Raw genomic sequence first — 15,378 nt, forward strand, 5'->3', positions numbered from 1 at the left:
TTACACATTGGCCCTCATTCCGAGTTGTTCGCTCGGTAAAAATCTTCACATCACAGCGATTTTCCGCTTAATGCGCATGCGCAATGTCCGCACTGCGACTGCGCCAAGTAAATTTGCTATGCACTTAGGAATTTTACTCACGGCATTTTCATCGTTCTGGCGATCGTAATGTGATTGACAGGAAATGGGTGTTACTGGGCGGAAACAGGCCGTTTTATGGGCGTGTGGGAAAAAACGCTACCGTTTCCGGAAAAAACGCAGGAGTGGCCGGAGAAACGGGGGAGTGTCTGGGCGAACGCTGGGTGTGTTTGTGACGTCAAACCAGGAACGACAAGCAGTGAAATGATCGCAGATGCCGAGTAAGTCTGAAGCTACTCAGAAACTGCTACGAGGTGTGTAATCGCAATATTGCGAATACATCGTTCGCAATTTTAAGATGCTAAGATTCACTCCCAGTAGGCGGCGGCTTAGCATGAGCAAATCTGCTAAAATTCACTTGCGAGCGAACAACTCGGAATGAGGGCCATTATGCAAACCTTTATTAATGCCTTTATACACATAATGTCCCTAACACATATGCTGCATATTATTAATGCCTTTATACACATAATGTCCCTAACACATGTGCTGCACATTATTAGTGCACTTATACACATAATGACACACATATTGTCCCTTTCACATATGCCGCACATTATTAGTGCACTTATACACATGACATACATAATGCTCCTTAAGGGCCCCATACACTAGAACGATAATGCCCGATTTCATCCAATTTCGGGCATTCAGGCCGATATATGGGGTGAAATCTGGCATTTTGGGTGTGTTTCCGATCTGATCCGATGCGCGTTCCCGTACGGGTCGGCTCAGCTCCCCTAGATTATTAGTGCTGCACTCAGGATATGTCAGTTCCCGCAGGCATGGCTGGGATCGCATAAGATATATTGCATGCAAAATGTACCAAATCATATGGAATCGTATGGAACTACTCCCGGGAAGCTTCCGGGAGAGTTCAAGGCAAATCACCTCCAACTTCAGCCTCAGACATATCGTTGTAGTGTATGGGTCCCTTTACACATATACCGAACACTATTGCACAACCATCCCACCCACATGCAGCACTCACATGGATGCTAACACTGTGACTTCTGTCTCTGCTTGGATACAGATGTGTCCTCATACATCTTGCCTCAATACGCCATGCAGCAGGAGATGCCTGGCTTGAGTCAGCTGGCAGCTCTGTTAACGTTGGGCACCTTTTTTGATGAAAATGCATCTTATTTGCATGTGGCTATGCTGCACAAGCAGCTTCTGCTGATTAAAATTATATGTGGCATGCCTATATTCTGTGTGTGACTGTAGCTGTATCTGCATATGAAATGCTACGGTTACAGTGATTTCCAGGAATACACTGTAACGTAGCATTTTGTATGCAGATACAGCCGCAGTCACACACAGAATATAGGCATGCTGCATATCATTTTAATCAGCAGAAGCTGCTTGTGCCCCTAGGCATGACAAATGCCTTAGGCATTTGCCTAGTTTGCCTATGCCTAGGGCCGTCTCTGTATTTAGCAGACCAAAGCAGATCATGATGCTGCTGTGCTTAAAGTTCAGTTTATTATACCTTTTCTCTAACGTCCTAGTGGATGCTGGGGACTCCGTAAGGACCATGGGGAATAGACGGGCTCCGCAGGAGACAGGGCACTCTAAGAAAGAATTAGGACTACTGGTGTCCACTGGCTCCTCCCTCTATGTCCCTCCTCCAGACCTCAGTTAGAATCTGTGCCCGGTCAGAGCTGGGTGCACTTTAGTGAGCTCTCCTGAGCTTGCTAATAAGAAAGTATTTTGTTAGGTTTTTTTATTTTCAGAGAGCTCTGCTGGCAACAGACTCTCTGCTACGTGGGACTGAGGGGAGAGAAGCAGACCTACTAACTGCGGATAGGTCATGCTTCTTAGGCTACTGGACACCATTAGCTCCAGAGGGATCGAACACAGGAACGCACCCTTGGTCGTCCGATCCCGGAGCCGCGCCGCCGTCCCCCCGCAGAGCCAGAAGACAGAAGCCGGCGAGAGAAGCAAGAAGACTTCAAAAGCGGCGGCAGAAGACTCCTGTCTTCATATGAGGTAGCGCACAGCACTGCAGCTGTGCGCCATTGCTCCCACATTAAACCCACACACTCCGGTCACTGTAGGGTGCAGGGTACAGGGGGGGGCGCCCTGGGCATCAATTGAGTACCTCTTGGCGTAATAGGGAATATATACAGTTGGGCACTGTATATATGCATGAGCCCCCGCCATTATTTTACACAAAATCGCGGGCAGAAGCCCGCCGCTGAGGGGGCTGGGCTTCTTCCTCAGCACTCACCAGCGCCATTTTCTTTCCACAGCTCCGCTGAGAGGAAGCTCCCCAGGCTCTCCCCTGCAGAATCACAGTAGAAAGAGGATAAAAAGAGAGGGGGGGCACATAAATTTAGCGCAAAATCACTAATACAGCAGCAACTGGGTAAACACTAAGTTACTGTGTAATTCCTGGGTTATATAGCGCTGGGGTGTGTGCTGGCATACTCTCTCTCTGTCTCTCCAAAAGGCCTTGTGGGGGTTCTGTCCCCAAATAGAGCATCCCCTGTGTGTGTGGTGTGTCGGTACGCTTGTGTCGACATGTTTGCCGAGGAAGGCTATGTGGAAGCAGAGCAGGTGCAGATGAATGTGGTGTCTCCGTCGACGGCGCCGACACCTGATTGGATGGATATGTGGAAGGTGTTAAATGATAATGTAAACTCCTTGCATAAAAGGTTGGATAAAGCTGAAGCCTTGGGACAGTCAGGGTCTCAACCCATGCCTGATCCTACAGCGCAGAGGCCGTCAGGGTCTCAGAAGCGCCCACTATCCCAGATTGTTGACACAGATATCGACACGGATTCTGACTCCAGTGTCGATGGCGATGATGCAAAGTTGCAGCCTAAAATGGCTAAAGCCATCCGCTACATGATTATAGCAATGAAGGATGTATTGCACATTTCAGAGGAAAACCCTGTCCCTGACAAGAGGGTTTATATGTTTGGGGAAAAAAGGCAAGAAGTGGCTTTTCCCCCTTCACATGAGTTAAATGAGTTATGCGAAAAAGCTTGGGATTCTCCTGATAGGAAAGTGCAGATTTCCAAACGGTTACTTATGGCGTATCCTTTCCCGCCAACGGACAGGTTACGCTGGGAATCCTCCCCTAGGGTAGACAAAGCTTTGACACGCTTATCTAAGAAGGTGGCCCTGCCGTCACAGGATACGGCCACCCTAAAAGATCCTGCGGATAGGAAGCAGGAAGGTATCCTGAAGTCCGTTTATACACATTCAGGTACCCTACTGAGGCCGGCAATTGCGTCGGCCTGGATGTGTAGTGCTGTAGCAGCATGGACAGATACTCTGTCTGAGGAGCTTGATACCTTAGATAAGGATACTATATTACTGACCCTGGGGCATATAAAAGACGCTGTCCTATATATGAGGGATGCCCAGAGAGACATTTGCCTACTGGGCTCTAGAATAAATGCAATGTCAATTTCTGCCAGAAGGGTCCTGTGGACTCGGCAATGGACAGGTGATGCCGACTCAAAAAAGCACATGGAGGTTTTACCTTATAAGGGTGAGGAATTGTTTGGGGACGGTCTCTCGGACCTAGTTTCCACAGCTACGGCTGGGAAGTCAAATTTTTTGCCATATATTCCCTCACAACCTAAGAAAGCACCGTATTACCAAATGCAGTCCTTTCGATCGCAAAGAGGCAAGAAAGTCCGAGGTGCTTCTTTTCTTGCCAGAGGCAGGGGTAGAGGAAAGAGGCTGCACAATACAGCTAGTTCCCAGGAACAGAAGTCCTCCCCGGCTTCCACTAAGTCCACTGCATGACGCTGGGGCTCCACAGGTGGAGCCAGGAGCAGTGGGGGCGCGTCTCTGAAATTTCAGCCACCAGTGGGTTCGCTCACAGGTGGATCCCTGGGCTATACAGATTGTGTCTCAGGGATACAAGCTGGAATTCGAAGTGATGCCCCCTCACCGTTACCTCAAATCGGCCCTGCCAGCTTTCCACATAGAAAGGGAAGTAGTGTTAGCGGCAATTCACAAATTATATCTCCACAAGTTCAAGATGGAATCGCTCAGGGCGGTCATTGCGAGCCTGGAAGAGGGGGATTGTATGGTGTCTCTGGACATAAAGGATGCTTACCTGCATGTCCCCATTTATCCACCTCATCAGGAGTACCTCAGATTTGTGGTACAGGACTGTCATTACCAATTCCAGACGTTGCCGTTTGGTCTGTCCACGGCACCGAGAATATTTACCAAGGTAATGGCGGAAATGATGGTGCTTCTGCGAAAGCAAGGAGTTACAATTATCCCATACGTGGACGATCTCCTCATAAAGGCGAGGTCCAGAGAGCAGTTGCTGATCAGCGTAGCACACTCTCGGGAGGTGTTACAACAGCACGGCTGGATTCTGAATATTCCAAAGTCGCAGCTGATTCCTACGACGAGACTGCCCTTCCTGGGCATGATTCTGGACACAGACCAGAAGAAGGTGTTTCTCCCGGAGGAGAAGGCTCAGGAGCTCGTGACTCTGGTCAGAGACCTCTTAAAACCAAAACGGGTGTCGGTGCATCAATGCACGCGAGTCCTGGGAAAGATGGTGGCGTCATACGAAGCCATTCCCTTCGGCAGGTTCCATGCGAGGACCTTTCAGTGGGATCTGTTGGACAAGTGGTCCGGATCGCATCTTCAGATGCATCGGCTGATCACCCTATCCCCCAGGGCCAGGGTGTCTCTTCTGTGGTGGCTGCAGAGTGCTCACCTTCTCGAGGGCCACAGGTTCGGCATACAGGACTGGGTCCTGGTGACCACGGATGCAAGCCTCCGAGGGTGGGGGGCAGTCACTCAGGGAAGAAACTTCTAGGGGCTGTGGTCAAGTCAGGAGACTTGTCTGCACATCAATATCCTGGAACTAAGGGCCATATACAACGCCCTGAGTCAAGCGGAGCCTCTGCTTCGCAACCAACCGGTGCTGATTCAGTCGGACAACATCACCGCAGTGGCTCATGTAAACCACCAGGGCGGCACAAGAAGCAGGGTGGCGATGGCAGAAGCCACCAGAATTCTTTGCTGGGCGGAGAATCACGTGCAAGCACTGTCAGCAGTGTTCATTCCGGGAGTGGACAACTGGGAAGCAGACTTCCTCAGCAGGCACGACCTCCACCCGGGAGAGTGGAGACTTCATCAAGAAGTCTTTACACAGATTACAAATCGATGGGAACTGCCACAGGTGGACATGATGGCATCCCGCCTCAACAAAAAGCTACAAAGGTATTGCGCCAGGTCAAGACACCCTCAGGCGATAGCTGTGGACGCACTAGTGACACCATGGGTGTTCCAGTCGGTTTATGTGTTTCCTCCTCTTTCCTCTCATACCCAAGGTGCTGAGAATCGTAAAAAAAAGAGGAGTGAGAACAATACTCATTGTTCCGGATTGGCCAAGTAAGACTTGGTATCCGGAACTGCAAGAAATGCTCACAGAGGACCCATGGCCTCTGCCTCTCAGACAGGATCTGTTGCAACAGGGGCCCTGTCTGTTCCAAGACTTACCGCGGCTGCGTTTGACGGCATGGCGGTTGAACGCCGGATCCTAGCGGAGAAAGGCATTCCGGATGAAGTTATTCCTACGCTGATAAAGGCTAGGAAGGACGTGACAGCAAAACATTATCACCGTATATGGCGAAAATATGTTGCTTGGTGTGAGGCCAGGAAGGCCCCTACAGAGGAATTCCAGCTGGGCCGTTTCCTTCACTTCCTACAGTCGGGAGTGACTATGGGCTTAAAATTAGGGTCCATCAAGGTCCAGATTTCGGCCCTATCCATTTTCTTTCAAAAGGAACTGGCTTCTCTTCCTGAAGTTCAGACGTTTGTAAAGGGAGTGCTGCATATTCAACCCCCTTTTGTGCCACCAGTGGCACCTTGGGATCTTAACGTGGTGTTGAGTTTCCTGAAATCTCACTGGTTTGAGCCACTTAAGACCGTGGAGTTAAAATATCTCACGTGGAAAGTGGTCATGCTATTGGCCTTAGCTTCGGCTAGGCGTGTGTCAGAATTGGCGGCTTTGTCATGTAAAAGCCCCTATCTGGTTTTCCATATGGACAGGGCAGAATTACGGACACGTCCGCAATTTCTGCCGAAGGTGGTGTCATCTTTTCATTTGAACCAAACTATTGTGGTGCCTGCGGCTACTCGTGACTTGGAGGATTCCAAGTTACTAGATGTAGTCAGGGCTTTGAAGATTTATGTGGCCAGAACGGCTGGAGTCAGGAAAACTGACTCGCTGTTTATCCTGTATGCATCCAACAAGCTGGGTGCTCCTGCTTCAAAGCAAACTATTGCTCGCTGGATCTGTAACACGATTCAGCAGGCTCATTCTGCGGCTGGATTGCCGCCTCCAAAATCAGTAAAAGCCCATTCCACAAGGAAGGTGGGCTCTTCTTGGGCGGCTGCCCGAGGGGTCTCGGCATTACAGCTTTGCCGAGCAGCTACTTGGTCGGGTTCAAACACTTTTGCAAAGTTCTACAAGTTTGATACCCTGGCTGAGGAGGACCTTGTGTTTGCTCATTCGGTGCTGCAGAGTCATCCGCACTCTCCCGCCCGTTTGGGAGCTTTGGTATAATCCCCATGGTCCTTACGGAGTCCCCAGCATCCACTAGGACGTTAGAGAAAATAAGATTTTACTCACCGGTAAATCTATTTCTCGTAGTCCGTAGTCGATGCTGGGCGCCCGTCCCAAGTGCGGACTTCTTCTGCAATACTTGTATATAGTTATTGCTTAAATAAGGGTTATGTTATGTTGCATCAGGTTGTCTGATGCTCTGTATTGTTCATACTGTTAACTGGGTAAGTTTATCACGAGTTATACGGTGTGATTGGTGTGGCTGGTATGAGTCTTGCCCTGGATTCCAAAATCCTTTCCTTGTACTGTCAGCTCTTCCGGGCACAGTTTCCTTAACTGAGGTCTGGAGGAGGGACATAGAGGGAGGAGCCAGTGCACACAAGTAGTCCTAATTCTTTCTTAGAGTGCCCTGTCTCCTGCGGAGCCCGTCTATTCCCCATGGTCCTTACGGAGTCCCCAGCATCCACTACGGACTACGAGAAATAGATTTACCGGTGAGTAAAATCTTATTATTACACCTTACTGATTACACAGTGGGGATCATTCAGGTGAGGATGCAAAGCGCCGGTTGTACCCATATCGATAAATATTTTCGCTCTGATCGTGCATATGAGCTGCAGTCCACACGCGCAGCGAGTGACTCACGACTTAGTAGCAAAGTGAGTGACAGTAAGTCAGCATTTGGGGTGGTAATGGGGAGTGGTCATGCGAACACAGGCATGTCATGGCCTTTCGGACGACGTTTCCTGGGCGTGCGAATATCAGCAGCTGCGATAACACTTGCTATTGTAGAGGACTGTGCCTCCTGGGAGAGCAGCTCAGTCTGTGCTTCCTTAGAGGTATTCAGTCTCTGTGTGGTGACCCGATGTGCAACGATGTTAGCAATGTTTCGCCAGTCATGCGGCACCGTACACCAAAAATGCGATCACAGTCGGCGTCCTTTTGCGTAGGTTAGCTTCTGCCCATATTAGCAAATAATCACAATTGCATACGGCAAATCATTGCAACAGGTAAGTAGGAAGAACAGCCGCACCTGAATGACCCTAAGTGCTAATGAACCTGATCTAGGGATGTTATTCAGAGTTAGTTGCAGATTTTGCTATCGCAGCAAATCTGCAACCATACTACTCACATGCTGGAGCCGTCCAGCACAGGGTAAGGCCACCTAGCCTGTGTGGCACCACACAAGATGAGATCGCAATATAATTTTGATCGCATCAAATAGAGGTTGACCCCTGCCTATGCAGGAAATGCAGGCGACGTCATCGGCTGGCCCCAAAAATAGCTATGACACACCTGCGTTTCCTGCCCTCCTCCCCACCAACGCCAAGTCGCTACCCCTGAACACCCGTGGACTGTCAATCACCATGCAATTGCATCCTTCCGGGATGTGATCACATGGTGAAGCGACATGCATGCGCACTGTATCCCCTGCACAGACCCTGTAACGGCTGCGTCCAGGTCTGAATAAGGTCCTAGATTTCTACTATACAAAAGCACTGTAAGAAAGACTGGAGAACCAGGCGTATCTCATCACTGGCAGTGGCTGCCCCCACGTATAGCACACTGGAAGCCCCTCATAGTTAAAATGTTTTGACAGAGATTAAGCTTCTTTACTGTTTAATAAATAAAGACCAATCTCTTCAGGAAAAGACGTATCAAACCTTCAAATGAGAATAAGTTGAGGTAGTGTAAGTTGAGGTAGTGTTGCCCGTAGCAACCAAGCAGTTTCTAGTTATCATTTTATAGAATATACTAGCAAAAAAGATAACTAGAATCTGTTTCATTGCTATGGGAACACCTCCACTTGTCGTCTTTAGATGTTTTGATAAATCTCCCCGTACGTATTTAGGCACCCTCTAATCATTAAGGGGCATATTCATTATCACTAAAATGTCACAATTTCTACACTCTGCAGGAGATGTAGAAATTGTGACATTCATCAGACTCCGGAAAAGCATTTTTTTCGAGTTTTATTGTGAGATGGCGAACAGCTTCCAAATCTCAGCACATGCTGCCGTTTACACAGCAGCTTGTGCAGCAGGGGTAGGGGGACCGTGGCTGCACAGTGATCTCTGCAGGCGGGCAGCCCCTGTGCTAAATGGCCGGTGAGGGCAGGGGATCAGCAATAACTGTAATCTCCACCCCCGGGGGGCACACTGTGTGAAGGTGATTTCTGCCGTCGGGGAGGGAGCGGGACCCGCGGCCGCACCATCTTCCCTGCAGCCGGGCACCCCTTATACAGGAGCCAGCGGCAGGGGGCCACGGCTGCAGCATGCTCTTTGCAGCCGGGCACCTCTAGTATGCAGGAGCCGGTAGCGAAGGGGGGGGGGGGGGCTGTATGCTGTATAGTGAATATTATTTATATATAAATATATATATATATATAGATAGATAGATAGATAGATAGATAGATAGATAGATAGATAGATATAGATATATATAGATATATATGTAGGAAAGGTGTAGAGTGAGCACTCCCTGTTGTTATAAACAAATGCTGTGGTGCCCTCCTTATAAAAGTTACAAGTGGGACTGGTGCGTCCCTCGTCACGATGTTGAAGAAACCAGGCGTCACTCAGCGGACTTGGTGAAAGAATCAATTCTTTAGTGCAACATGAAATGGATTAAGGGAACCTCTACCTGTAATTATATATATATATATATATATATATATATATAGTGTACATTCGGCGGCACTCCGGTACAAAGAAGCATACAAGCAGGTTGATAGAAAACAACGTTTCGAAGTTTTTATTAACTTCGTCCTCAGGACGACCTGAGGACGAAGTTAATAAAAACTTCGAAACGTTGTTTTCTATCAACCTGCTTGTATGCTTCTTTGTACCGGAGTGCCGCCGAATGTACACTACGTTATACCCGTTGCCATACGGGTCAGGAGGGCACCGGACCGATATACTCTGAGACTGGGAGTGCTGCCAAAGGAATTGTATATATATATATATATATATATATATAATTATATACAAAGATAGATAAGTATAAGCCAGCTTAATTATTGTATAAGTGAGATTGTTTGTCTTCTACTTTTTCTTTTTGCTTCTTTTCTTTGAGAGTAACAGGGAGTTAGACCTTACAAACAATATGGGAGGGGCTGTGATTGGGGACCTCACTCAGTGCATGTCGTGCAAGATGTATGCACACCTGGAGCTACCGGCCCAGTGTGATTACATCTGCACGAGGTGTATGCGAACGGTTGCCCTGGAAGCCCAGGTAACTGATCTAGAGCAAACCGTTACGCGACTGAGGGAGATTCACAATCTCGAGCGAAGTTTAGACAGAACGGTGGAGGAGTTGCGGGAGGGGTCACTGGTAGAAGAGGATGATGATCAGGTAGCCAGCTGGGTCACAGTTAGAAGGAAGAAAAAGAGGGGGAGGCTCGACATCTCCGAACTATCAAACCCGAACAAATTTGCCCGATTGGACGAGGAATCGGAGGATGATAGTGAAGAAATGACGGTGCCGGAGGAGACTGCTACCTCTATCATCCAGAGGAGCGGTCCCTCTGGCGCAGTTGGGATAAAAGTTAGTGAGGTACCTAGTCAGATGGTGGTGGTAGGGGATTCTATCATCAGGAAGGCAGATAGGGCAATCTGCTACCGGGACCGTGATCGCCGTACAGTCTGTTGTCTCCCGGGTGCTCGGGTACGGCACATCGCGGACCGGGTAGATAGATTGTTGGGAGGGGCTGGGAAAGACCCGGCGGTCTTGGTGCACATTGGCACCAATGACAAAGTTAGCGGAAGGTGGGATGTCCTTAAGAAAGACTATAGGGACTTAGGAAAGAAACTTAAGGCAAGGACATCTAAGGTAATATTCGCCGAAATATTACCCGTGCCACGCGCTAGTCCAGGGAGGCAGAGGGAGATTAGGGAGGTAAATGTGTGGTTTAGGGATTGGTGCAGGAAAGTGGGGTTTGTGTTCCTGGAACACTGGGCGGACTTCTCAGTCAGGCGCCATCTCTTTTGTCGTGACGGATTGCACCTGACTGAGGAGGGGGCAGCGGTGCTGGGGGGAAGGATGGTTAGAAGGTTGGAGGAGATTTTAAACTAGGAGCCTGGGGGGATGGTTTAGCTAGAAACTACGGTTCATGCAGTGAGAATAGTGGGGATGGCGGTAGTAAACGAAATGGGGGAGAAGTTGGGGGGAGGGTAAGAGCAGGCGGTAAGGTTACTAACATGGGTACTAAAAGAGATTTTACCAAAGCACTAACCAATGACGATTACAGGTCATCATTGCTACGTAAAGTGAAAGATGTCCCTAACGCAAGGGAAAATACTTATCTTAGTTGTATGTATGTAAACGCTAGAAGCATTACTGGTAAAAAGGGCGAACTAGAAATACTTGCAGCAAGCAAACAGTATGATATTATAGGCATTACTGAAACTTGGTGGGACGAATCTCATGATTGGACAGTCAATCTAGAGGGTTATACACTGTTTAGGAGAGACAGACTAAATAAAAAGGGTGGAGAGGTGTGTCTTTACGTAAAGCCTATTTTAAAACCTGATATACGGGAAGATATTCAGGAGGGGACTGTAGACACTGTCGAGACATTATGGGTAGAAATTGCATGCAATGAAAAAGGAATAAAAAACTTAGTATTGGGTGTATGCTATAGGCCGCCTGGTATCAACGTATCTGATGAGGAATTGTTACTAAAGCAAATTGAAAGAGCAGCAGGAGTAGGAGACATAGTAGTGATGGGAGATTTTAACTATCCAGAGATAAACTGGAAAAACGATTCATGTGATACTGCTAGGGGCAATATGTTTTCTCTATCGTCCTAGTGGATGCTGGGGTTCCTGAAAGGACCATGGGGAATAGCGGCTCCGCAGGAGACAGGGCACAAAAAGTAAAGCTTTAGGATCAGGTGGTGTGCACTGGCTCCTCCCCCTATGACCCTCCTCCAAGCCAGTTAGATTTTTGTGCCCGGCCGAGAAGGGTGCAATCTAGGTGGCTCTCCTAAAGAGCTGCTTAGGAAAGTTTAGCTTAGGTTTTTTATTTTACAGTGAGTCCTGCTGGCAACAGGATCACTGCAACGAGGGACTTAGGGGAGAAGAAGTGAACTCACCTGCGTGCAGGATGGATTGGCTTCTTGGCTACTGGACATCAGCTCCAGAGGGACGATCACAGGTACAGCCTGGATGGTCACCGGAGCCTTGCCGCCGGCCCCCTTGCAGATGCTGAAGTAAGAAGAGGTCCAGAATCGGCGGCAGAAGACTCCTCAGTCTTCTAAAGGTAGCGCACAGCACTGCAGCTGTGCGCCATTTTCCTCTCAGCACACTTCACACGGCAGTCACTGAGGGTGCAGGGCGCTGGGAGGGGGGCGCCCTGGGAGGCAAATGAATACCTATTTTGGCTAAAAATACCTCACATATAGCCTCCGGAGGCTATATGGAGATATTTAACCCCTGCCAGAATCCGTTAAGAGCGGGAGACGAGGCCGCCGAAAAAGGGGCGGGGCCTATCTCCTCAGCACACAGCGCCATTTTCCCTCACAGAAAGGCTGGAGGGAAGGCTCCCAGGCTCTCCCCTGCACTGCACTACAGAAACAGGGTTAAAACAGAGAGGGGGGGCACTAATTTGGCGATATGCTTATATATATATTAAGATGCTATAAGGGAAAACACTTATATAAGGTTGTCCCTATATAATTATAGCGTTTTTGGTGTGTGCTGGCAAACTCTCCCTCTGTCTCTCCAAAGGGCTAGTGGGTCCTGTCCTCTATCAGAGCATTCCCTGTGTGTGTGCTGTGTGTCGGTACGTGTGTGTCGACAGGTAGGAGGACGATGTTGGTGAGGAGGCGGAGCAATTGCCTGTAATGGTGATGTCACTCTCTAGGGAGTCGACACCGGAATGGATGGCTTATTTAGGAAATTACGTGATAATGTCAACACGCTGCAAGGTCGGTTGACGACATGAGACGGCCGACAAACAATTAGTACGGTCCAGACGTCTCAAAAACACCGTCAAGGGTTTTAAAACGCCCGTTTACTTTAGTCGGTCGACACAGACACAGACAGGGACACTGAATCCAGTGTCGACGGTGAATAAACAAACGTATTCCTTATTAGGGCCACACGTTAAAGGCAATGAAGGAGGTGTTACGTATTTCTGATACTACAAGTACCACAAAAGAGGGTATTATGTGGGATGTGAAAAAACTACCATAGTTTTTCCTGAATCAGATAAATTAAATAAAGTGTGTGATGATGCGTGGGTTCCCCCCGATAGAAAATTATGGGCGGTATACCCTTTCCCGCCAGAAGTTAGGGCGCGTTGGGAAACACCCTTTAAGGTGGATAAGGCGCTCACACGCTTATCAAAACAAGTGGCGGTACCGTCTATAGATAGGGCCGTCCTCAAGGACCAGCTGACAAGGCTGGAAAATATAATAAAAAGTATATACACACATACTGGTGTTATACTGCGGCCAGCGATCGCCTCAGCCTGGATGTGCAGAGCTAGGGTGGCTTGGTCGGATTCCCTGACTAAAAATATTGATACCCTTGACAGGGACAGTATTTTATTGACTATAGAGCATTTCTATATATGCGAGATGCACAGAGGGATATTTGCACTCTGGCATCATGAATAAACGCGATGTCCATAACTGCCAGAAGATGTTATGGACACGACAGTGGTCAGGTGATGCAGATTCCAAACGGCACAGTATGGCCGTATACAGGAAGAGGACTTGTTTGGGGTCGGTCCATCGGACCTGGTGGTCACGGCAACTGCTGGAAAATCCACCGTTTTTTACCCTAAGTCACATCTCTGCAGAAAAAGACACCGTCTTTTCAGCCTCAGTCCTCTCGTCCCTATAAGATCATATCTGCCCAGGGATAGAGGAAAGGGAAGAAGACTGCAGCAGGCAGCCCATTCCCAGGAACAGAAGCGTTCCACCGCGTCTGACAAGTTCTCAGCATGGCGCTGAGACCGTACAGGACCCCTGGATCCTACAAGTAGTATCCCGGGGGTACAGATGGGAATGTCGAGACGTTTCCCCTTCGCAGGCTCCTGAAGTCTGCTTTACCAAGTCTCCCTCCGACAAGGAGGTAGTATGGGAAAAAATTCACAAGCTGTATTCCCAGCAGGTGATAATTAAATTACCCCTCCTACTACAGAAAAGGGGTATTATTCCACACTATATTGTGGTACTGAAGCCAGAAGGCTAGGTGAGACTTATTCTAAAAATTTGTTTTTGAACACTTACAAAGGTTCAAATTAAGATGAAGTCACTCAGAGCAGTGATAACGAACCAGGAATAAGGGGACTATATAGTGTCCCGGGACATCAGGGATGCTTACCTCTATGTCCCAAATTTGCCCTTCTCACTAAGGGTACCTCAGGTTCGTGGTGCAGAACTGTCACTATCAGTTTCAGACGCTGCCGTTTGGATTGTCCACGGCACCCTGGGGTCTTTACCAAGGTAATGGCCGAATTGATGATTCTTCTTAGAAGAAAAGGCGTCTTAATTATCCCTTACTTGGACGATCTCCTGATAGGGGCATAGTCCAGGGAACAGTTGGAGGTCGGAGTAGCACTATCTCGGATACTGCTACAATCAGCACGGGTGGATTCTAAATATTCCAAAATCGCAGCTGATCCCGACGACACGTCTGCTGTGCCTAGGGATGATTCTGGACACAGTCCAGAAAAAGGTGTTTCTCCCGGAAGAGAAAGCCAGGGAGTTATCCGAGCAAGTCAGGAACCTCCTAAAAACAGTGCATCATTGCACAAGGGTCCTGGTAAAAATGGTGGCTTCCTACGAAGCAATTCCATTCGGCAGATTTCACGTAAGAACTTTTCAGTGGGATCTGCTGGACAAATGGTCCGGATCGCATCTTCAGATGCATCAGCGGATAACCCAATATCCAAGGACAAGGGTGTCTCTCCTGTGGTGGTTATAGAGTGCTCATCTTCTAGAGGGCAGCAGATTCGGCATTCAGGATTGGATGCTGGTAACCACGGAGCCCAGCCTGAGAGGCTGGGGAGCAGTCACACAAGGAAAAAATTTCCAGGAAGTGTGATCAAGTATGGAGACTTTTCTCCACATAAATATACTGGAGCTAAGGGTAAATTTATAATGCTCTAAGCTTAGCAAGACCTCTGCTTCAAGGTCAGCCGGTATTGATCCAGTGGGAAAAACATCACGGCAGTCGCCCACGTAAACAGACAGGGCGACACAAGAAGCAGGAGGGCAATGGCAGAAACTGCAAGGACTTTTTGCTGGGCGGAAAATCATGTGATAACACTGTCAGCAGTTTTTCATCCCGGGAATGGAAACTGGGAAGCAGACTTCCTCAGCACGACCTCCACCCGGGAGAGTGGAAACTTCATTGAGAAGTTTTTTCCACATGATTGTAAACCGTTGGGAAATACCAAAGGTGGACATGATGGCGTCCCGTCTGAACAAAAAACGGGACAGGTATTGCGCCAGGTCAAGAGACCCTCAGGCAATAGATGTGGACGTTCTGGTAACACCGTGGGTGTACCAGTCGGTGTATGTGTTCCCTCCTCTGCTTCTCATACCTAAGGTGCTGAGAATTATAAGACGTAGAGGAGTAAGAACTATACTCATGGCTCCGGATTGGCCAAGAAGGACTTGGTACCCGGAACTTCAAGAGATGCTTACAGAGGTCTTATGGCCTCTG

General features: G+C 48.5%; 1 protein-coding gene across 4 annotated transcripts in view; it reads left to right on the plus strand.

Annotated features, from left to right (window-relative positions):
- Nucleotides 1–15,378, plus strand: part of NMU (neuromedin U) — a 178,174-nt gene that overhangs the window by 14,599 nt on the left and 148,197 nt on the right. The gene's annotated exons all lie outside the window — the stretch shown is intronic.

The sequence above is a fragment of the Pseudophryne corroboree genome, chromosome 1 (genome assembly GCF_028390025.1).
Source record: "Pseudophryne corroboree isolate aPseCor3 chromosome 1, aPseCor3.hap2, whole genome shotgun sequence".
Classification (NCBI taxonomy): Eukaryota; Metazoa; Chordata; class Amphibia; order Anura; family Myobatrachidae; genus Pseudophryne; species Pseudophryne corroboree.